The sequence below is a fragment of the Primulina eburnea genome, chromosome 16, assembly GCF_022965805.1.
Source record: "Primulina eburnea isolate SZY01 chromosome 16, ASM2296580v1, whole genome shotgun sequence".
Lineage (NCBI taxonomy): Eukaryota > Viridiplantae > Streptophyta > Magnoliopsida > Lamiales > Gesneriaceae > Primulina > Primulina eburnea.
In genome coordinates this window covers 16,864,071-16,890,005 of record NC_133116.1, presented here as the reverse complement: position 1 = coordinate 16,890,005, position 25,935 = coordinate 16,864,071, and positions in this window count along the sequence as shown.

Sequence of the window (25,935 nt, the reverse complement as noted above, 5' to 3'; positions counted from 1 at the left end):
CATTCTGATCACATGTCTGACTGTTTACACGGATTCCGAACAGAAAGAACCTACACAAATCTAGTGAGTTTAAGACAACTCATAAAATAACAAAATTAGGCAATTGTAAATTCTGTCTATCTGACCAATCCTCATACTGCCCATATCAACTGCTATATCTTATCTGCAAATAACATATGCTCCCAACAATATAAGATATTGCACAAATACGGATGTAGAACAATAACAATACTCAGCAGATATATATAATAATAAGAGAATAAATAATCAGAATACCATAATCTGCAGATAATAAATTTCTAACATTTCTGAAATTCTTGATCTTTCTGTCTTAACTGTCTAAATCAATCGATCTTCAGATACTGCATATTCTGAATAAACACTGTATCAATAACTGCATACCGGATTCATACCTGACCCATTTCTGTATACAATGATCATAGTTCTCTGAATATTTAACCCAATCTTCAAATATTCAATATAATCAATCAAATGCTGCAATATATCAACAAATCATAGATATACCAAGCATAATTTTTCAGAATACCTCTGAACATAAAATCTATCAATTTAGAAACAGCACTGAAATATCTTCCAGAGAAATACTCAATCAACTGAATTTCTCAGCTAATGTTCTTTTATCTGTCAATTATATCAATTCTGTCAATCATTCTGTACTATGTTCTAATATACCAGCAATACTCGGTATTGATTCAATTCTGAAATCTACCTTTCTGATATCAAACACATCTGAAATCTTATCTAGGCAAACACCAGTCAACTATTATATTACTAGCAATTCTGTCACTGCTAGACTCGATTTCAATGAATCTATTGAATACATAAGGATACCATCTGTTCCTTTTTGTAATAATCGAGTCATAAACAGTACAATAATTTAAGGAATTCTGGATCTAGAATCCTTACCGAAAAAATCTCCGTTTATCAGCCAGATCTGGTCTGAATCTTACCGTTTCTGGCACACATTCTACGATATTTCTGTACTTGTTTAGCATATACATGTCAATAATGCAGTCAGAATCATATAACACAAGTACCTCACAATCTAGTTCAATCTCATTCTTATCTAACTGTAGTATATCATATGTCACAGACATTTCTGATATCAACGTATTCCTTAACAACCAAGGAATCAATACTACAGTAACCATAGATCCAACAAATATAGCATATCTCCATGCTACTCAATCACAGGTATTCATAAATAATGCATTAGTACATACCAATACCTATGCATATAATCATACAAGAAATAGTACCTGTGTGAATTCTGAGTCTGTTCTTCAGTCATTACCACCAATGACCCTGCTTTTTAAGATCTTCGAAAATTCCTCTGAGGACAAACTTTAGCAAAGTGTCCCGTCTGCTTACAGATATTGCACTTACCAAGCACTCCTTGGCATTGTTCTGTAGAATGTCGCCCTCCACACGTCCTGCAATACACTCCGGTATAGCTCGGACTAGGACTGCTACAACTAGAGGAATCACTTCCTAACTTCTTGAACAGTTTCTTTTGAATCTTCAATGGTTCTTTCCTCCTATCACTGCTGCTGCCAATCTCAACTCTAAAAGGTAGTTGCTGTGGGTCTGGTGCTGGAAGATCATATAATGCTCCCGGTTGTCCTATCAGCACCGTTTCCGCTCTTTTAGCCCTATTCAAGGTATCAGCAAAATTACTTGATTGCTTTACATTTACCAACGTACGTATTTCTGGATTTAATCCCTGAATGAACTGACTAGATATAGCATGATCAGTTCTAGCTATAAGAGGGGCAAAACGTAACAAGGTGAAGAACTGTGCTAAGTATTCATCAATACTCATCTGACCCTGTTTTAGATTTGCAAATTCTGCACTTCTGTCCTCTCTATATGACACAGGAAAGAATCTTTGGTAGAACTCAACCTTAAAAATCTTCCATGTAATCACTGAACGACTCTGCTCTAAAGCTCCTTTGGTAAGTAACCACCATCTTCTGGCAGCTTCGTGTAACTGGTTCTCAATAAGCCTAATTCTACACTCATCTGTGAAATCTAGGAATTCAAATAACATTTCTATTTCTTCAAGCCACTTTTCACAATCTGCTGACGTCTCATTTCCCTTCAGAACCGGCGGCTGAAACGACTGTAACCTCTGTAACTGTGTTTCCATCTGAATTTCTGACACGTCTATCTGAGGTTCTGACCTACCTGTCTGATCATATGAAGTACTGCCTCTTTCTGGAATTTTTCTGGGCGGTATATCTGATTACCAAACACATTAATAATCTCGCACTACAAATCTGTACCAATCTTTCTCTGATCATGATCATCTTACTGCTGATCATGAATCTGATCTGATTCATACTTAAGAATACATAATACCAATTCCAATCACATAATTAGGTAAACATGTATCTTAAAGCAGTAACACATAGTCTCATGCTAGCACATAATGTCAATCAACATTAAATCAATCTCATGCTAGCACACACATACAAGGAAAGAAAATTCATCTACCCCGCACATTCTCTTCTATCTCAGTCTAAAGGATCTATCAGTTCTGACTATCTCAATCTAAAGGATCTATCGCTCTGATAATTTAAGTCTAAAGGAACTATCAGCTCTGATACCACCTGTTGTGGGGACCCGGACGCTAATCATCTTCTTAATCGTCGTTGGGATTTAATTATCTGTTCTGATAAACAGGGTCTAAAATTTTTATTTTTAAATTATAACTGCGGAAGCAAATGGAATCTAAATACTATACATGTCTGTATATAAAAATACACACTCAGTATTAAAATACAATAATGTACAACATTCTAATCTAAGGTTCACTACTAAAGCTCTAGTAGTAAAATCCAATCTACTGTAAGTCCGGAATCACCACGCTAAACTCGTCTTCTCTCGTCATCTTCGTGACCCCGATCCTGCCTCCCCTGATGTCATGCACACATACAAACAAGACACCAGCCGGATAACTCCGGTGAGAATAAATCCCAGTATAAAACATGGTAAGCATGTATATAAACAAACTAATTCATGAAACATGCGATTAAGTATAAACACAATATATTTCATAATTTATGAAATTAAGCATGCAACTCAAATCAGATAAACATGCATATAAACAGTCTAAATCATAAAACATGCTAGCACAACTGAAAGCAATAACGATGGGTCCCATGATCTAGGAGCCACATCCATATAAGCATGAAGTCCTAATCAAATCATGTCTAGACTTGACTCGATCTATAACTCTAGGGATCCCGGGGTGAATAAGACGTCACTGGCTGTCACCTACCCTACCAATCGAGGTGCTGTACGTCTTATTCCTAGACTTCGGCCTGATCTGTATCCACATCTACAAAGGGGCGGTGATCTTTCCCTAAGCTGAGATATCACCGAACATCTAGAAGTCTGCCTGATCTCCAGACTGTCCTTTCTTAATGCATGAATACAAAATCTGTAAACAAGCATTATCATTTTAATGCAATGCAACATAATCTGTAAACAAAGCATAATCATATAAAACATAAACAAGAATATAGTATGTGATTTATTGGGCAACTCAAGTAATGATCTCACTTGAGTTGTTTCTTCCCGAATATCACATGAATTATACCTTTGTCGTCCCCGTCCGAGGAAGACGAAGTCTTGAAGTCCAGTCTGTCCATATCCGATCTGAAATGACAAAATCAAATACACTGTATCACTGTGTAGTTCAATTCACAATCTGTTCTGATCAATACTCACTCAGTACATAATCTGATCAATCTGAACCAAACACAATCTGATCATATCAACAATATCACGATATAATCTAAATCATATCTGAATCTGATCAATCTGTTTCCAGCATATGAATATCTAACAAATACATCTTCAGAGATGCTGAAATACAAAACACAGACATACGGTATTCTTTCTTCGATCTGACTTCACATATCTACTGAATAATCTATCCAGACATACAAGAATAATCCTCTCTCTATTCTTCAATAAAAAACAATACAAATCTAGTGTTTAATCTCAATCAATATCTTCTGAAAATCATAACAATTACAGAAACAGTCTGTTCTTTACTCTGACTTCAATTCGACAATGTCTACGGTAGTAGAAACACCATATCTGAATCCCATGCAATTCTAGCAACATCATATTTTCAAAACACTACAAAACGTAATAAAACTTACGTCCTTGTGTAGCTCTAGTCGAGAGGAGTTCAGAACTAACGTCGGATTTGAATTCTGATACCTGGATTCTTCGAAATCACCAATCGAAAAGGCGTAAGGATTTTCCTTTCAAACCTTCGACCCTTTTCTGAAATTTGGAGAGAAACCACGTGCAATCCTAATATATATACTGCATGCAAGGTTGGAAAACGTGGCATCATTTCTCATGCAACACGCATGACCGCGGGTGCGGTGAGTGTAAGGAGCGCGGGTGCGCTCAAGCGGTGATCCTAGCCATTCTCTCGGCAGCTCATACCGCGGGTGCGGTGTCATCAGCGCGGGTGCGCTCCGTCTAATACCGCGGGTGCGGTGTGTCTACGGGATTTGTACTTCATTTTCTGCACATGCACCGCGGGTGCGGTCGTGCTAGCACCGCGGGTGCGGTCGTGCAAACTTCTAAATTCTAGCTTTCTGATCATGCAACACCTGGTTTCTCAAATCTTTCTTCCCTCATTGCATGTCATGCATTCTCATATCTTTCGAGTCTTACATTAACGAATATTTACAATCTTGGTTTATCAATTCTATAATTCTTGGGCATTACAAGAATCGTAGCAAGTCGTAATGGTCTATGATCTGTATCAAAGACTAATCCAGACTAACAGCAATCTTCCACTAAATTCGAAACACCTATCGTCGATAAAGATAAAGCACATACCTTTCGACTCAAGGCATCTGCTGCTGCATTTGATTTCCCTGGATAGTATTTGATCTTGCAATCAAAGTCCTTCCACAAATCGAGCCATCTACGCTGTCTCATGTTCAATTCTGATTGAGAAAATAGGTACTTTAGGCTTTTATAATCAGAATAGATCTCAAATTTCTCGCCATAAAGATAATGACGCCAAATCTTCAGTGCAAATACGATAGCCGCCAATTCAAGATCATGAATGGGGTATCGAATCTCGTGTGGCTTCAGCTGTCTAGAGGCATATGCGATCACATGACCTCGCTGCATAAGAACACACCCCAGACCTCTGTGAGATGCATCACAATATACAACGAAATCGCCAGTACCTGAAGGAATCATCAAGACAGGTGCACTGGTCAGCCTCTTCTTCAACTCTAGGAAGCTAGACTCACAATCCTCATTCCACACAAACGGCGCATTCTTCTGTGTCAAATGGGTAATCAGCTTCGCAATGCTGGAGAAATCTTTGATAAATCGTCGATAATAACCTGCCACATCCATGAAACTGCGTATCTCTGGCACAGAAGTCTGTCTAGGCCAACTGATCACAGCTTCAACTTTACTCGGATCCACAGAAATACCGTCTCCAGATATGATATGACCCAAAAAGACAACCTGTTTCATCCAAAACTCACACTTTGACAGTTTAGCATATAATCTTTCTTTTCTCAATGTTTGCAACACAATTCTCAAATCATTGGCATGCTCATTCAGATTCTTAGAATACACCAGAATATCATCAATAAAAACAATCACAAACTCATCCAAGTACCTCTGAAAGACGCGGTTCATCAGTCCCATAAACACCACTGGATCATTCGTTAAACCAAAAGGCATGACAACAAACTCATAATGTCCATATCTGGTTCGGAATGCTGTTTTCGGAATATCAACATCTCGAACTCTCAGCTGGTGATATCCGGACCTCAAATCAATCTTAGAATAGATAGATGATCCCTGCAACGGATCAAATAAATCATCAATGTGAGGCAATGGGTACTTGTTCTTTACCGTCGCCTTGTTCAGTTGCCTAAAATCTATACACAATCTCATAGAACCGTCTTTCTTGCGCACGAATAGCACTGGAGCGCCCCAAGGAGATACACTAGGTCTGATATATCCCTTGGCTAGAAGATCTTCTAGTTGTGCTTTCAATTCTTTCAGCTCTATCGGTGCCATCCTATTCGGAGCTCTCGAAATAGGAACGGTACCTGGAATGAGATCAATGCTAAAATCTACCTCTCGAGCTGGAGGTAATCCTTGAATCTCGTCAGGAAATACGTCTGCAAACTCCCGTACTACTGGCAAATCTGCCAATGCCGGGCTCGATTTCTGTAGATCTACAGAATATATAAGAAACCCTTATGCTCCTTTCTGCAACAATCTACTCATAGTCAGAGCAGACACTAAGGGAATCCGAGATCTGGAACCCTTACCGTAGAATTTCCATTCCTCTGTCATTTCAGGTCTGAATCTGACAATCTTGTGAAAACAATCTACGGTAGCTCTGTACTTAGTCAACATATCAATCCCGACAATACAATCAAAATCAGATAAACCAAGTACAATACAGTCTAAATCGATCTCATGCCCCTCAAACTGTAGTATACAGTGTCTAACTGAAGTCACAGATATCAGAAAACTTCCCAACGGAGAAGAAATAGACACTACAGTAGACAATGACTCTACAGGCAATGCATGTGTCAATGCAAAACATTCTGATATGAATGTATGTGATGCACCTGTATCTATCAATACATATGCAGGATAACCGCAAAGAAAACAGTTACCTGCAATTACATCGTCTGGTGCATCTTGGGCTTGCTCCTCCGTCAATGCAAACACCTGAGCCTGTTGTCTGGGAGGTTAGCTCACCATCTGGCCACCTGTGGCTCTAGGCTGGGACTGTGTAGGCGGGGGTTGGAAGGAATGGACAGACGAAGCTTGCCTCTCGGGCTGAGTCACTGATGCTGATGACCCTGCACTCTGAAATCTCTGGGTACCTCTCTGGGGACAGACTCTGGCAAAGTGTCCCTGTTGCCTACAGATATTGCATCGACCCATCACTCCCTTACATTGCTCAGTGTCATGCCTATCTCCACAAGAACTACATTTTACGCCTGTATAGTCTGAACTCTGGCCAGGACCTCTCTGTCTTGACCCACTGGAGCTCGACGAACTGCTCCCTGACTTCTTAAACTGTCTGCCCTTTGCTTTCAGAAAATCCTTCTTGCCACTACTACTGCTTCCACTATCAAATCGAGGGGGAGGTGGTGGAAGCTGGGCGGTGGGCTGTGGCGGTCTCTGACTCTGAGCACTATAGGAAGCCCCTCGCTGCCTAATCAAGCCAGCATCTGCTCCTTTCGATCTTTTCAGTGCATCAGAAAAGGTATTAGGTCGTCCCGTGTTCACCAAAGTTAAGATGTCCGGATTTAAACCATTGATGAACTGATCGGCGACCGCTTCATCATTTCCTGACACGTGGGGTGCAAACCGAAGCAAGGAAGAAAACTTGGCAACATATTCTTCAATGTTCAATTGCCCTTGTCTTAAATTCGCAAATTCTGCCCCTTTGTCCTTTCGATAAGATACTGGAAAGAAACGCTGATAAAATTCATCTTTAAATACTTTCCAAGTAATATCAATACCTCTATGCTCCAGGGCTCGTTTCGTCGTCAACCACCAACTCTTGGCCACTACTTGCAACTGATGTCCAATTAACTTTACCCTCCTTTCATCTGTATAGGCAAGAGAGTCAAACAGCATCTCTATATCGTTTGGTAGCTGTTGTTGTACGAGAATTAACACAACGGTAGTGAATCTTGCCAACTAGTGCCAAAGTCTAGAACTACAGTTCTCAACATGTCCTCCAATGTCTGGATAGTCCGCTCTGACTATCCATCTATCTGGGGATGATAAGCAGTACTCAAGTGTAATGTCGTACCTAGAGCCTGCTGCAAACTGTGCCAGAAGTGTGAAGTGAATCCTGGATCACGATCTGATATGTTAGAATTCGGCACACCATGCAATTTGACTACCTCTCTGACATATATCTCAGCCATCTGATCGTGTCGGTATGTCATTCTGTATGGAATAAAACACGCTGATTTGGTTAATCTGTCAATAATGACCCAAATCGTGTCACAACCCCGGGATGATCGAGGTAACTTCGTCACGAAATCCATGGAAATGTGATCCCATTTCCATTATGGAATAGACAAACTCTGAAGTAAACCTCCGGGCTTCTTTCTCTCAACCTTCACCTGCTGACAATTTAAACACTTGGACACAAATTCTGCAATATCGATCTTCATCTGTTTCCACCAGAATTGTGTCTTCAAATCGTTGTACATTTTTCGGCCTCCAGGATGAATGCTAAACCGACTACAGTGCGCTTCTGACAGAATCTGATGTCTCAAATCTGAAACATCTGGCACTACAAGACGGTTATTCACGTACAAAACATGCTCACGTACCTGATATTCTGATAAATGCCCTGATCGGACATTCTGAATCGACCTCTGAACATTCTGATCTGTTCTTTGGGATTCTTTGATTCTCATAATCAAGCCTTGCTCAACTTGAATCGTAGCAAGTCGTAATGGTCTATGATCTGTATCAAAGACTAATCCAGACTAACAGCAATCTTCCACTAAATTCGAAACACCTATCGTCGATAAAGATAAAGCACATACCTTTCGACTCAAGGCATCTGCTGCTGCATTTGATTTCCCTGGATAGTATTTGATCTTGCAATCAAAGTCCTTCCACAAATCGAGCCATCTACGCTGTCTCATGTTCAATTCTGACTGAGAAAATAGGTACTTTAGGCTTTTATAATCAGAATAGATCTCAAATTTCTCGCCATAAAGATAATGACGCCAAATCTTCAGTGCAAATACGATAGCCGCCAATTCAAGATCATGAATGGGGTATCGAATCTCGTGTGGCTTCAGCTGTCTAGAGGCATATGCGATCACATGACCTCGCTGCATAAGAACACACCCCAGACCTCTGTGAGATGCATCACAATATACAACGAAATCGCCAGTACCTGAAGGAATCATCAAGACAGGTGCACTGGTCAGCCTCTTCTTCAACTCTAGGAAGCTAGACTCACAATCCTCATTCCACACAAACGGCGCATTCTTTGTGTCAAATGGGTAATCAGCTTCGCAATGCTGGAGAAATCTTTGATAAATCGTCGATAATAACCTGCCACATCCATGAAACTACGTATCTCTGGCACAGAAGTCTGTCTAGGCCAACTGATCACAGCTTCAACTTTACTCGGATCCACAGAAATACCGTCTCCAGATATGATATGACCCAAAAAGACAACTTGTTTCATCCAAAACTCACACTTTGACAGTTTAGCATATAATCTTTCTTTTCTCAATGTTTGCAACACAATTCTCAAATCATTGGCATGCTCATTCAGATTCTTAGAATACACCAGAATATCATCAATAAAAACAATCACAAACTCATCCAAGTACCTCTGAAAGACGCGGTTCATCAGTCCCATAAACACCACTGGATCATTCGTTAAACCAAAAGGCATGACAACAAACTCATAATGTCCATATCTAGTTCGGAATGCTGTTTTCGGTATATCAACATCTCGAACTCTCAGCTGGTAATATCCGGACCTCAAATCAATCTTAGAATAGATAGATGATCCCTGCAACAGATCAAATAAATCATCAATGTGAGGCAATGGGTACTTGTTCTTTACCGTCGCCTTGTTCAGTTGCCTAAAATCTATACACAATCTCATAGAACCGTCTTTCTTGCGCACGAATAGCACTGGAGCGCCCCAAGGAGATACACTAGGTCTGATATATCCCTTGGCTAGAAGATCTTCTAGTTGTGCTTTCAATTCTTTCAGCTCTATCGGTGCCATCCTATTCGGAGCTCTCGAAATAGGAACGGTACCTGGAATGAGATCAATGCTAAAATCTACCTCTCGAGCTGGAGGTAATCCTTGAATCTCGTCAGGAAATACGTCTGCAAACTCCCGTACTACTGGCAAATCTGCCAATGCCGGGCTCGATTTCTGTAGATCTACAGAATATATAAGAAACCCTTATGCTCCTTTCTGCAACAATCTACTCTTAGTCAGAGCAGACACTAAGGGAATCCGAGATCTGGAACCCTTACCGTAGAATTTCCATTCCTCTGTCATTTCAGGTCTGAATCTGACAATCTTGTGAAAACAATCTACGGTAGCTCTGTACTTAGTCAACATATCAATCCCGACAATACAATCAAAATCAGATAAACCAAGTACAATACAGTCTAAATCGATCTCATGCCCCTCAAACTGTAGTATACAGTGTCTAACTGAAGTCACAGATATCAGAAAACTTCCCAACGGAGAAGAAATAGACACTACAGTAGACAATGACTCTACAGGCAATGCATGTGTCAATGCAAAACATTCTGATATGAATATATGTGATGCACCTGTATCTATCAATACATATGCAGGATAACCGCAAAGAAAACAGTTACCTGCAATTACATCGTCTGGTGCATCTTGGGCTTGCTCCTCCGTCAATGCAAACACCTGAGCCTGTTGTCTGGGAGGTTAGCTCACCATCTGGCCACCTGTGGCTCTAGGCTGGGACTGTGTAGGCGGGGGTTGGAAGGAATGGACAGACGAAGCTTGCCTCTCGGGCTGAGTCACTGATGCTGATGACCCTGCACTCTGAAATCTCTGGGTACCTCTCTGGGGACAGACTCTGGCAAAGTGTCCCTGTTGCCTACAGATATTGCATCGACCCATCACTCCCTGACATTGCTCAGTGGCATGCCTACCTCCACAAGAACTACATTTTACGCCTGTATAGTCTGAACTCTGGCCAGGACCTCTCTGTCTTGACCCACTGGAGCTCGACGAACTGCTCCCTGACTTCTTAAACTGTCTGCCCTTTGCTTTCAGAAAATCCTTCTTGCCACTACTACTGCTTCCACTATCAAATCGAGGGGGAGGTGGTGGAAGCTGGGCGGTGGGCTGTGGCGGTCTCTGACTCTGAGCACTATAGGAAGCCCCTCGCTGTCTAATCAAGCCAGCCTCTGCTCCTTTCGCTCTGTTCAGTGCATCAGAAAAGGTATTAGGTCGTCCCGTGTTCACCAAAGTGAAGATGTCCGGATTTAAACCATTGATGAACTGATCGGCGACCGCTTCATCATTTGCTGCCACGTGGGGTGCAAACCGAAGCAAGGAAGAAAACTTGGCAACATATTCTTCAATGTTCAATTGCCCTTGTCTTAAATTTGCAAATTCTGCCCCTTTGTCCTTTCGATAAGATACTGGAAAGAAACGCTGATAAAATTCATCTTTAAATACTTTCCAAGTAATATCAATACCTCTATGCTCCAGGGCTCGTTTCGTCGTCAAACACCAACTCTTGGCCTTTTTTGCAACTGATGTCCAATTAACTTTACCCTCCTTTCATCTGTATAGGCAAGAGAATCAAACAGCATCTCTATATCGTCGAGCCAGCTCTCACAATCTACTAAATTCTCTGTCCCTTTCAGAGGTGGTGGTCGAAAAGACTGGAACCGTTTCCACAAAGTCTCCATTGGTGTAGCAGTCACGTCCATCTGAGTACCGGACGTACTACCCTGTTCTGGCACTTAAACTGCAGCCGGTTGTGGTATTCTCCTAGGCGGCATATCTGATATTCAAACAGGTTAGTACACAGTCTATACAAGCTGTCTCAGCCCTCCTCTGATCATATACCTCTGATTCAGAATCGGTTCTGATTCAGGCTTGACAATCACATGCTGCAATCAACTCAGATAACAATACAACACGTAATAGGGAAAGCAATAAATCATGCTAGCATATCACAAGCAAGGAAGATGACTCGATCTACCCCGCTCATTCTATCTTATCTCAGTCTACAGAACCTACTGCTCTGATACCACCTGTTGTGGGGACCCGGGCTCTAACTCAGTTCTTTTCGGGACTAATCGGATCATTATTAAAAAATACAGGTCAAAATTTCGCTTTTTAACATTAAATCGAATGTATATAAACTAAGCATAATATCTTTCTTTATTTAATTACAACAAACATAACATACATATCTTGTTCTAGTAAATTCATACAAACTAGTGTTTAATACAAACTACAACACAAGTAGTACAATTCTAGTAAAAACAACTAGTCATCTTCTGCGCCCGAAGTCACCACGCTATCTCGAACTCATCTCTGTCGTGACCCAGATCCTGCCCCACCTGTTGTTATGCACACATACAGACATAACAACAGCCGGAAACTCCAGTGAGAACAAATCCCAGTATAAAACATGTATGCAAGCTAATACACAAAATAAATCATGAAGCATACTATCATGAATCAATCAAAAGCACTAGGTTCCATAGTCTATGAAACCAATCATATAAGCATGCAATTCAATCAAATCCAGTCTTGACTCGACTCAACTCTAACTCTAGGGATCCCGGTGTGAGTAAGACATCGATGTCTGCCACCTACCCTCCCAATCGGGGTGATGGTACATCTTATTCCTAGACTTCGGTCATGTCTGTATCGAAAGTCTACAATCAGAGGAAGTCTGCTCCTATGCGCCGATACACCGAACGTCTAGAAGTTTGACAAATCTGCCAATGACTCTCCTATCTTAAATGCTTGAATATAAATCAATAAACAATGCATAATCATATCAAAAGATTAGAATATAAATCTATAAACAAATCATAATCATATCAAAAGATAAACAACAATTCTAGTATGTGATTTTGTTGGGAAACTCAAATTGAATCTCATTTGAGTTGTGTCTTCCCCAAACAAAACATGAATTATACCTTTCGTCGCACAATCTGTCGTAGTCGAAGTCTCGCTATCAAAGTTGCCAATAAAATCTGAAACGGCAATTGTATTGACATAATCCATCAAGAATAACTCAAAGTAAGTCTTGTACAAATCAACAATCAATCTCAGTACAATTTTGACGGCATAACCGCGTAGTTCTCGATACCGGTCATATCAATACAACTCACAATTCTTATCATGAACACATCTCAACAATTCATACTCCTCAAGACACAATCCATAAAGCCAATTCTGCATATTCTTAACTCAAACATGCTGGAAATCTAAAACAATAGCATATCACATCATTTCTTCGATCCGGTTTCGAATATACATTCACAAGAATCATAAGAATGCATAATAGCAACCAAATTTGATTTCCCCCAACATACACATTTCGAACCATGCTGAAATGAATCATACTTACATCCTTTCGAAGCCGGTGTTGAGAGGAACACGAATCTTAACTCGGATTAAAATTTAGTTGGATGAATTTTTCACAAGCTAGCTTATAAGATGAAAGAACCTTGCACCTTCCTACCACTTCTCTCTCGGTTTCCTCTGATGAAATGCAGAAGAAATGAATCAGCACTATGCTTATATATACCCTGCCATGTGTCATCATAAGAAACAAGGGTGGATTTCTCGCATGCAGTACCGCGGATGCGCTCCCTCTAGACCGCAGGTGCGCTCAAGCTTCAGCAATCCATCCAAAATTTTATAAACTTCGACCGCGGGTGCGGTCAGTTCTGCACCGCGGGTGCGGTGTTGCTTCGTACCAAAATTCCTACCCTACTGGACATCCACCGCGGGTGCGGTGACCTTACTGCAAAAATGGCTAACTTTATGTCCATCAACCGCGGGTGCGGTCATTTTCTAGGCGCGGGAGCGGTCTTCCTTTATTCAAAAACTCTAATTATATGTCATGCATACTCATATCTTCCGACTCTCACATCAATGAAGACTAATAATCTCAAGCCTTACACGAAGTATTCTACACCAGTGTTTCCTTCTGGGAAAAATTACAGGAGCTAGAGTTCCTGTATAACTCTGGAGAGGCTACCACTCCCATACTGGTGCAACAGTTGACAGAAGTGCGGGAGCGCTTGAATATCGCTATGTGGGTGGACGTCTTTAAAGATGGTCACATCCATCAACTGATGCTTCAAAAGGAACTGGAGATTCTCAATCGCATAGCTTCTTCGCACAGCTTTTGTAAGACATCTTCGTCAGATCTATCAGTTTGGCTGAGAATGTGGATAGATGATGTAGAAGAAAATATGACAATGTAATCCAAGCGAATATTTATCGTTGAATGAAATATTTATTTTGGTGTAACTTGGTGTTTCTTTTTCCTGCAAGTAATAAGTTTCAATAACAGATGAACTGATGAACTGATGAAACACTAACTGATAGAAGATTAACTGACATCAGTTGAGATTCATATAAATAAACAACTAACTGAAGAGTCAGTAAATGACAGTAAAACTGAAAGATGAATTAAGAATCAAGACATCAATAACAACTGATTAGGATAAATCAATTAATCCAAGTATATTGTGAAAATGAGAAAACTTAGTCTCGCCCAATGGTTTGGTGAAGATATCAGCTGCTTGCTGCTCAGTTGAGACGTATTCCAGTCTGATGTTCTTCTTCAGGGCATGATCTCTGATGAAGTGATGTCTGGCATCTATGTGCTTAGTCCTGGAGTGAAGAACTGGATTATAGGTAATAGCAATTGTGCTTGTGTTGTCACAGAATATGGGAGATTCCTTTGCATCAACACCATAATCTTTCAGTTGTTGCTGAATCTAGAGCAGTTGAGCACAGCAGCTTCCAGCAGCAAGATATTCTGCTTCAGTTGTGGAAGTTGCTATAGATGTTTTCTTCTTACTGAACCAAGATATCAGTATGTCTCCTAGAAACTGACATGATCCACTCGTACTTTTTCGATCAAGCTTGCATCCTGCATAATCTGCATCTGAATATCCAATTAAATTGAAAGATGAATCTTACCATAACCCAACATTTTGTGTGCCCTTGAGATATTTCAAAATACGCTTGGCAGCTGTAAAATGTGATTACATAGGATTTGCTTGAAATCTAGCACACATGCATATAGCAAATACAATATCAGGACGACTAGCAGTTAGGTACAATAATGAACCTATTAAACCTCTGTAAAGTGTCGTCTCAACAGATATTCCCCCTTGATCAGTGTCTAATTTAACTGATGAGCTCATGGGAGTGCTTGCAGCTGAACATGATTCCATGCCAAATTTCTTCAGCAATTCCTTAGTGTATTTGGTTTGACTGATAAAAGTTCCTGAATCCAGTTGCTTCACTTGTAAACCAAGGAAAAATGTCAGTTCACCCATCATGCTCATTTCGAACTTATCCTGCATTAACTTAGCAAACATCTCGCATAATTTGGGGTTAGTTGACCCAAAAATAATGTCATCAACATAAATTTGAACGAGTAGAATATCATCATTCTTGGAGAATTTGAACAAGGTCTTATCAACTGATCCAACCCCGAAATCGTGATCAGTTAGAAATTTTGAAAGAGTTTCGTACCAAGCTCTTGGAGCTTGTTTAAGACCATATAAGGCTTAGTTCAAATGGTAGACATGATCAGGAAGGTGATGATTGATAAAACCTGGATGTTGTTCAACGTAGACTTCTTCCTGCAACTGGCCATTCAGAAATGCACTCTTTACATCCATTTGATAGACTTTGAAGTTTTTGAATGAAGCATAGGCGAGGAATATTCTGATTGCTCCAGTCTTGCAACTGGTGCATAAGTCTCATCATAATCAATTCCTTCTTCCTGCCTATAGCCTTGTTGTGGGGACCCGGACGCTAATCATCTCCTTAATCATCTTTGGGATTTAATTATCAATTAAGATAAACAGGGTCTAAACATTTTTCTTTTTAAAATGCCAGTGCGGAAGGTAATAGAATCATGTTATTATACAAATCAGTATAATAATACAAATCTTGTATATCATTCATCTTGTTCAACTAAGGTTCAACTACTATAATCAAGTAATGAAACCTATCTATATCCAAGTCCGGCATCACCACTCTATTCTCGATCTCTCATCATCTTCTCGACCCCGATCTTGTCCCACCTGTTGTCATGCACACATACAAACAAGACATCAGCCGGATAACTCCGGTGAGAATAAATCCTAGTATAAACAATGTATACATGCAATTAACTGAAATAACATAAAAGCATGCATTATATCTTATCATGTGTAGCATAATCAAACAACATGTATCAATACCAGTCTGTACAGAAAATATGAATTGTAATCTACGAAACATAAATTAACACAAGTCTGTAATTCAAATCATGTCTCAATATCTAGGACTCGACTCATCTCTCAACTCTGACCTAGGGATCCCGGTGAATAGGAATGTAACAAATCTCCCACCTATCTCTTACGTTCGCGGTGGTTGTAATTGCTACGTTCCTGTAGAGCCCAATTCCGTACACGTAAAACCCATGCATTTATTTAAATTAGTAAAGCATTTAATTTATTTTAAAAGAGTTTAGTCATGCATAATTATTTAAATGCATTATTTTCAATTTAATTACGTGTATGTAATGCACGTTAAAACGTCTTTCGAGTTTCATGTTTCAGGCGATCATTCGAGGCGGGATTGAGGAAAAGACCCGGTGACGATTTTTGGCAATTTTAAAGATGGTATTTTATTTTAAGTTGAGTTTGGGGGCATTTTAAATAATTTAGTGAGTTTTAGCATTTTTGAGCCTAAATATTTATTTAGTGATTTTAAGAGTTTAAAACTTTTAAAATTTAGTATTTTTTTGAGATGTTAGTATTTTGAATCCTAAATTTAATTATTTTGTGAGTTTATGATTTTAGAACTTTCAAAGTCTAGTATGGAGTGTTATATTTTTAATTATAGAGTTTCATTTAAAAGGTATAGGGGAGTTAGTGTTTGATTAGTAGATAATTATTTTAATTAAACAATTAGTCTCCTAATTTATCTGAAACACACGCCACACACACACAAACACACTTTTACACAAACTAACTCACGCCTAAACACACACACAAGTTTCATTCTAGTTTTATTTTAAAAAAAAAAAAAAAGAGAAAACTAGGGTTCTTCAAAGAGCATAGCAGCCGTCCCCCTTCCCTCTCTAATTCCAGCAGATTTCGTGATTTTTATTTCAAGAGAAATGGTGCCACGTTCGTCCCGGATCAACCTCGCTCTCATCTCCGCTTCGGTGTCATCTTTCGGTAACGTTATCCTCAGTAAGGCACGTATATTCTGTTCTTGCTGTGTCGATCAAGTCATATATCGAATTGCGTTGTTTTTATGCGTAAAAGTTATGTATGATGATAGTAGTTTGAGCGGATCATGGATCGGATCAACCTCGAAGGAAAATTTTTAGATCTAAAACTCGTTTTTACTGTTCATGTCAAAACTGCGATTTTTCTGTTCATATTTTGGGAAAACTTTCAACGGAAAAAACGTAGAACTTTTCGATACCTTCGATTTGATATAAAATTCAAGATTTTTGGACGAAAAATGAGAGAGTTATGATATTTTTCGTGTGACTGCTCAAACTGAAATTTTAAGAAAAGTTTGGTATCATTGTATTTTTGAAGTTTTATGTTGCAGGCTTCGTTGGAAATCGACGGGCGATCGTCGCTGCGTATGAGTATGTTAGTATTGAGGTTTGTTGTATTTTTCAAGGTTTTGTTGGACGTCGTTAGGTGTTTGAATTAGTTTAAAGTCGTAGGAACTCGATTGATGTCAATTGCTAATTAGCGTTGTATTGGGTAGTATGGTGGACGTCGTATCTTGAAGTGTTTATATAAGTTTTATGCAATGTTATGGTGTCCTTAAGGTGTTGAATCATAGTGTTCAAGTGTCAATTTGGGTGTGTAGGCATGTGCATAAGTTTTCTCGCAGGTTTCTTCGTACAGTGTGCAGACGGACCTCCACATGGACCCGAGCACGGGGTCCGTGCCTTTGTTTTCCATTTGGTGTTCCAAGACAGTAGCCACACGGACCTCAACCCGGACCCTCACACGGGGTCCGTGTCCTTTCCTTTTCGAGACACTTGACATGCAGTACCTACACGGACCCCCATCCGGACCCAAGCATGGGGTCCTTGCCCCTTCCGTTTTCCGACACATTCTAGGCAGTAAGTACACGGACCCTCTCCCGGACCCAAGCACGGGGCCCATGTACCCTTGTTTTTGGGAAATATTTGTAAGTTCATTTTAAGTTTGATGTTATGGGTTAGTGCAAGGATTATTAAGGGCGTGTCGTGGGAAATTGTAGAAGGTCCTAAGATATGATTGAGCTTGAGAGTAAGCATGAGTTTTCTACGTCTAAGTAATGCAAGTTAAGTATGAAATTCACGTTAGTAAGTTGCAGCAACGGCCCCAGTCGAAGTCCAACGAATCCCTCAACGCCAAGTAAGTATGAATGACGTGCAAAGGAAATGTTTTAAGTTTCGAGGTATGCTAATTGTCTTGTGACCAAAGAAATTTAGGATTGGAAAGCGTTAAATCATGAACGGGGACCAATCCGCCTGTTAAATTATGAACGGGTTAGATCGTGGTTGTGAAGCGTTAAATTATGAACGTGGATCAACTGGTCTGTTAAATCATGAACAGAGATCTTATGTATGCGGCAGTGGATACGTCCCTGTCAGCCCATTACTGTGGTGTGTCTGATCAGGCGTTTATCATGTTAAGGGTCACTTGCTTTGAAACATCCTCTACGTAAAATTATGCAGTTAAGTATGTTGAAGTATGAAAGCATGTTTAAGAAAAGTTTATGATCATGGCACGTCGAATTATGTATGTTCAAGTTCAAGTTTATTTCAAGTTGAAGTTTATGCAAGTTCAATTTAAAGTTATGTATGTCATATATTAAAGATGCATGCGATTTTATTATGTAGTACTCGTTATTTCCAGTTTATACGTGTTGAGTCTTTAGACTCACTAGACTTGATCGATGCAGGTGAGTACGATGAACAGGAGACAGGAGGTGGCGACCAAGGGGCAGGCTTGGGCTGAGCGGCAGGCTAAACCCGAGGACCGCAAGTTTATGTTTTTAAGCACAGTTTAAAATACTCTAAATTTTTATGATTTGAATGTGAGATGTTTTGAGACAGCGTTCTTTTAGCAAATTTTTAATTGGTGATGGATTATTTTAAAAATATTTTTATGGATGTTGGGTGACGACCGTATGGATGTTTTTATTTAATAAAAATTTTAATTTTTTCGCAAATTTCAAGTAGTAAAAGTACGGTACGTTACAGTTCCTATTACGGACTTGGCCCTCGCTGTATCGAATATCTATGATAAGAGCGACTCTACTCATAATTGTTAGAGTAGGTGCCCGTCGAGCCAAGTGTGGGCCGAGTGTTCACAATGAAACTCTATGTATAAACGATCTTTATTTTAATTATATTTGAAATTATTGTTTTGGCACATCTTTATCTGTATACCCATGCTAGTTGCATAGATAAAGTCCTTGAATATACAAATAGTAGAAAGAATATGAGATGCTCATATGATGAGTATCATGAAACTCATATTTGAAATACTGTATATTCTAAACAGTTCCTAGTCGATTCAGCCGCCGCTAAGAAGGATATAGGCCGCTCGAGTTAGAGACTAGTATCTGCGATGTGAGTACCATGTTTCATTGGTAGGGGACATTGTGATGTCCAAGCATGCAGATAGGTGCTCCTGGTAGAGTGCACTGAACAACCCTCCATTAAAGGACTTTCCAAGTGGTTCTCACTTATCGAGTGGAAACGTCCTAGTTTATGGTTGTACACCATTAGTCCTTATGACCCGGGAAAACATTGAGACTCTATGTGCTAGCATTGCACTTTGACTTGTTTACCGACTCTCAAGGGGTCATCAGGTGGCAAGGTTGGGTGTTCTGTCGAAACATATAGGAGTCGGTGCATTGTAGTCGGGGATTCACCGCTTACCTTCGGGTATGGATATCCTATGTGTTTTCATATATATGTAGTGTGAAATCTCTGATCAGAGTATGGACGTGGTATTTATGAAAGGAGTTTCATAGATTACACCATCGATGCAACTACGGCATGACACATAATATCGATTCATTGACAACTCTCGATAAACCAATGGTTGTCGAATCGGTCGGGATATATGAGTTGAAGGGACCGTACTGTACGCTAACCATAATTGAATGGTTCTTGCAGGCACTATCATTTGATACCTAGGGAATCATGTAAGCGATGCTGCTAGGCGTTTAACATGATTGGTTGGGTACTATCAGACTTGAGTTCTGACGTTCTTGTTATCAAGGAGTTGATAAGTAAGAATGGAGCAATTGGGGTATGCTCATATAAGGACATGTTTAGTCCGAATCACATGGAGATGTGAACCCACGGCTAGTTGTATCAATGAACCATTGAGGGCCACACAAGTGCTGGCTTTCTAGATCCCGTTGAGAAGTAAAAATAGTTCAATGTGTTGAACGGCTTATAAAGGAGTTTATAAGTGTAAATAAAAATAGAAGTATGACTTCTATGAGAGAAATGTAAATTTTAATTATTGGAAGTGTTCCTAAATTAAAAGTTGGCCAATTGAATAATGTATTTGAAAATTGTGATTTTCATAAACATTATTATGGACTAAATTAAATTAATTCAAGTGTTGAATTAATTAAACACTAGTGGACCTAGTAGAGTCCAAATAATTAAATTAATTCAAGTGTTGAATTAATTAAATTATATTGAGTCTTGTAGAGCTCAATTTAAATTAATTATTTAACTAGTGGGACTTGGGTAAATTCAAGTAATGTTTAATTAGTCTCAAATATGTTTGAGATAATTAAATTTAGTCCATGGTTTTTATTTTGATAAAAAACCATATAATATGCATGCATGGGAGGTGAAGGGTTGGAGACAACTTTTTCAAATATCAAGGCTTGGCATGCTACTTTTGTCTCTACTTTTTGCAAGTCCAAGACAAGTCTTCCTTTCCCCCTCATTCAAGCAAGATGGCCGAATTCTCCAAGCACCATTCTCTCAAGTTTTCTCTCAATTTTTCTCTTCAAGTGTTGAGGAAGAAAAATACTTCTCTTTGAAAAATCCTTTTATTTTTCTAGTGCAAAATAAGAGGGGTTCTAGTTTTCTAGTGGTGGGCCTAATTTTGAAGGTAAGAAAGGAGTCCAAGGAAGCTTGTAGATCTTCATTCCATTCAAGAGCCAAGTTGTTCACAACTTGGTTGGAGCCATCATCAACCTTAAGAGGTTGATAGGTAACTATTTCTAAACACACTATGAATGTCATTTTGGTGTTTTATTGTATTTCCTACACAAACTCATGGTGGCCGAAATTTATATGCTAAAATCGAAAATTTTTGTGCTTCCGTTGCGTTTCCGGCCACCGTAACCGATCCCCTTTCAAGTGGTATCCGAGCTATGGTTACGTTTTTGTGTAGCAAATACAAGATATTATGTTGAGATCGATTTCTAACCGCATGAGTGTATTTTTTGCAACAAAATACCAAGGCTTTTTTGGGGAAATTTCTGGCAGCATGTTGCTGCCCTCTTTTAAAAATAATAAAAAAAAAATTTGTTACCGGAATCCGGCGACGGAGCTCCGGCGACGGTGATGACGACTAGGGTTTTCAAAAGGTGTTTTGAAATATCCAAGTGTCATGGGCCTTGAGTTGTTGGGCCATTGGATGGCTAACATATTTGTGAATTTTAAATGGGCCAAAACGTTTTTGGTGAAAAATGAGTTTTTGGGCCCTTAAGTTTAAAATTACAAAAGTTGCAAATATTTTCTCATGAAATAAATAATTTAAGTTGGACTTTAATTATTTATCGTAAATGGTGATTTACAAGAAATTCGGTTATAAATAAATTAATTGGAAAGTAGACAAAGTTGTTTGTATACTTGTTAATTTAGTTTTTAATCGTGGCGGTTAGTGATTGGATCAAGATATATAATATTGGATCAATTAATTATTGTGATAATTAATTGATGGTGTATGATATGTGATATTATGCATGAAGGATGATCAAAAGCCCAAGCCCAATTTGCTAGGTGTATGCTAGGATATTTTGTGTTGAATGATTGTAATAATTATCAATTTATAAAGTGGGCTTGGTTTATGGCCCGTTCCCACCCCCATGAGATGTATCCCTATTTGCCATGGATATTTATTTGTAAATATTAGTATAGTGGATGATCAAGATTGGAAGATGGTGGCCATGATGATTATGAAGATCGAAGACATGTAAATATTGGAAGCTTATGTAATAGTTGCATTTGCATCTCGTGCATTTCCCTAGGATTGGACCTAGGCCCTTGTTTAGCTCACACGGTCCGTTAGTATTGGGGCGATTGATCATCCTTGTTTGTTTACTGTTTATAATATATGCATGATATGTTATAAATAATGAGTATGTGCGTTATTATTATAATAACAAAGTTGCATGAATCCGGCAAACATACGATCAAACATGGCGAGCTTTTAAATAAAATTAATGATGAGACCTTTCAAAATTAAAAACCCTCATTTTGAATAAGATTCAAAATTAATATCAAGCCTGAAAAGGGGAATTATAAATTTGTTTATAATTTCCTTGTCTTCCATCGACAAATGGGTGCATGACGAATCGCTACCCGTACTCGGGGCTCGGCTCATATTATTGGGGGGGCCCTTAGTACCGGAAAGCTGTGACATCCATTTGACATAGTGATGTGAACTACGTGGAACTCCCATGACTTCGGCTCATATTATTGAGGGAACTCTTGGCGACCGTCCATTAAGGTTCAACATCGGGGTAAGGCTTGACACGTAAAGATGAACGACGTCATATTATTGGGTCCTAATCAAACGTGAGACAAAAGTTTACGTAGAGGGTTGCATTGTGATGCAATTGGAAACTACCTTTTAGGAATTGTGATTGGCTGATATTATTCGGGATCATAATTCGCTAATTGGACCTTACGTACCTACTGAGGAAAGGAGTTTCCCGTTTTCACTAGAGGGTAGTGAAAGATGTCAAAACAGTGGGAGTAAACATTTATAAAGTTAAAGTCCATACTTTATATCTTACTAAATATTTTAAAATAGTCATTAACATTTATCTATTTACTTTTCCGTACTATTTAACGATGTCTTCAATTCGCAATCCGCTTTCTGCCATACTCGAAAAACATGTGTTAACCGGACCTAACTACCTCACTTGGCTAAGAAACCTGAAAATCGTCTTGAACTCGGAAAAGATTGCATATACACTGACTGAGTAGCCCCCTGATAAGGCTCTGACTGACTGCACTCCTGAGGAATTGCAGTCCTACAAGGATTGGTGTGACCATGACTTGAAGACCAAGTGTTATATGCAGGATTCTATGAATGATGAGCTGCAGAGGCGTTTTGAGGGTGCAAAGAATGCTGCTGACATTCATATTCACCTCAAGGAGCTCTTTGGTGAGCAGACTCGGCCTCTTAGGCATGCTACCGTCAAGGAGCTGATCACTTTGCGCATGCGAGATGGGGCCTCGGTCCATGAGCATGGCCTAAAGATGATTGGACTCGTGGACAAGCTTGTTGGCATGGATTTGATATTGCCTTCGGAGTTGACCACCGACGTGTTGCTGTTATCGCTGCCTAGCTCGTTTGATCCTTTTGTGGTGAATTTCAATATGAACAAGATGGAGCCGACCCTTGAGGAGTTGGTGAACATGCTTGTGACTTTTGAGTCCACTATCAAGAAAGAAAAGTCGGTTCTTTATGTGGGTTCTTCATCTGGTACGAAGACCGATCCACGTGGGAAGAGGAAGAAGCGTTCTTTCCAACGTCCCAAGAAGAACGTGCCCTTGAAGAGGCAAGCTCCGAGTCCCGTTGTGGTAGCCACACCAGTGAAGGCTAACAAGACTGTTGACGTTTGTCATTACTGCAAGAAGCCTGGACATTGGAGGCGTAACTGCAGGGAATATCTTGCCCAGAAGGGTTCTGGAAACGGTATGTTCTATATTGAAGTAAACATTTCAATTAACTCTACTTCTTGGGTATTGGATACTGGCTGTGGCTCACATCTCTGTAATGATTTGCAGGTGATGGGAAGAAGTAGAAGGCTTAGAAAAGGTGAGACCTTTTTGAGGATGGGCAATGGAGCAAGGGTTGCTGCCAAGGCCGTAGGAGATGTTTACTTGCTTTTGAACAATGATTTTAAGTTAATTTTGAGAGATGTTTTGTTTGTACCCGACTTGGTGAAAAACATTATTTCCATTTCTATGTTGGACAAAGATGGATTTTCTTGTTTATTTAGCAAAGGTGTTTGCAACATTTACAAGAATGAATGTTTAGTTGGTACCGGGGAACTTGAAAACGATCTCTATAACTTAAAATTAAAAGATATTCCACTAAACAATGTCCAAGCGATAACAACAACAAACAAGAGAAAACAAGATACTCTAAATTCGGCACAATTATGGCATGCTCGATTAGGACATATTTCCTTAAGAAGGATGAACAAGCTAGTGGGAGTTGGCATGTTTGATATGTCTGATATTAATGCTCTCACGACTTGTGAATCCTGTCTAAAAGGAAAGATGACTAAAATTCCATTTAAGGGCCATGTGGAGCGAGCCAAAGGGTTATTGGATTTGATCCATACCGATGTGTGCGGTCCGCTTAGCATCACCACTAAGCATGGACATGCCTACTTCATCACCTTTACCGATGATTTCTCGAGGTATGGGTATGTGTATTTGATGAAATACAAATCTGAAGCTTTTGAAAGGTTCAAAGAATTCAGAAGTGAAGTAGAGAATCAGTTGGGACGAAGCATCAAGACACTTCGATCGGATCGGGGTGGTGAGTACTTGAGTGCCGAGTTCCAAGAGTATCTAAGGGAGAATGGGATTATCTCGCAGTGGACTCCGCCCGCTACACCACAGTTGAATGGTGTTTCGAAGCGTCGTAACCGGACTTTGATGGACATGGTTCGGTCTATGATGGGGTTCACGGAGTTGCCGCCATCCTTTTGGGGATATGCGCTTGAGACAGCGGCACTGTTGTTGAACAATGTCCATAAAAAAGCAGTTGATAAGACACCATATGAGTTATGGATGGGTAAGCCACCCAAATATTCATATTTTAGAATATGGGGGTGCCCTGCTTATGTGAAGCAGGTAGTGGGAGATAAATTGGATAGTCGATCCATTTTATGTTACTTTGTGGGATATCCAAAGAATTCTGTTGGATATTACTTCTATCATCCCCAAGAAACAAAGGTATTTGTTTCTAGGAATGCAACCTTTTTGGAAAGGGAATTTCTATTGAATAGAAAAGGAGAGATGATAGAAATCGAAGAAGTTCGAGAGACACCCACAATTGTAGAACCCACACCCGAAGAGCCAAGGGAGGAGATACAAGCTCCTAGAAGATCCGAGAGAGTCTCGAGACCACCTATGAGGTATGGTCTGCTTCTTGAAGAGGTCCGTGATGAGCCTAACCTTGGATGTGATCCAAGGACCTTCAAGTAAGCGTTATCTGATGCCGATTCATCCAAGTGGCTTGAAGCAATGGAATCTGAGATGAATTCCATGCATTCGAACCAAGTGTGGAATCTTGTGGATCCACCTGAGGGAACTGTTCCCATAGGGTGTAAATGGATTTACAAGAGGAAACTTGGGGCGGATGGGAAGGTATTGACCTTCAAAGCGCGATTGGTAGCAAAAGGATATACTCAAAGACAAGGAGTTGACTTTGAAGAAACCTTTTCTCCAGTCGCAATGTTCAAGTCCATAAGGATTTTGCTAGCCATAGCTGCATGGTATGACTATGAGATATGGCAGATGGATGTTAAGACAGCATTTCTTAATGGGGATATTAAGGAAGAAATTTACATGTCTCAACCCGAAGGGTTTACATCTGTCGGAAGTGAGCATATGGTATGCAAACTTCAGAGATCTATTTATGGTCTAATACAGGCATCTAGGAGTTGGAACCTTAGATTCGATAGTACAATCAAAGAGTTTGATTTTACTAAGAATCCTGAGGAACCCTGTGTGTATAAGAAGGTCAGTGGGAGTGCTGTGACATTCTTGGTGTTGTATGTTGATGATATTCTACTCATTGGGAATGATGTAGGAA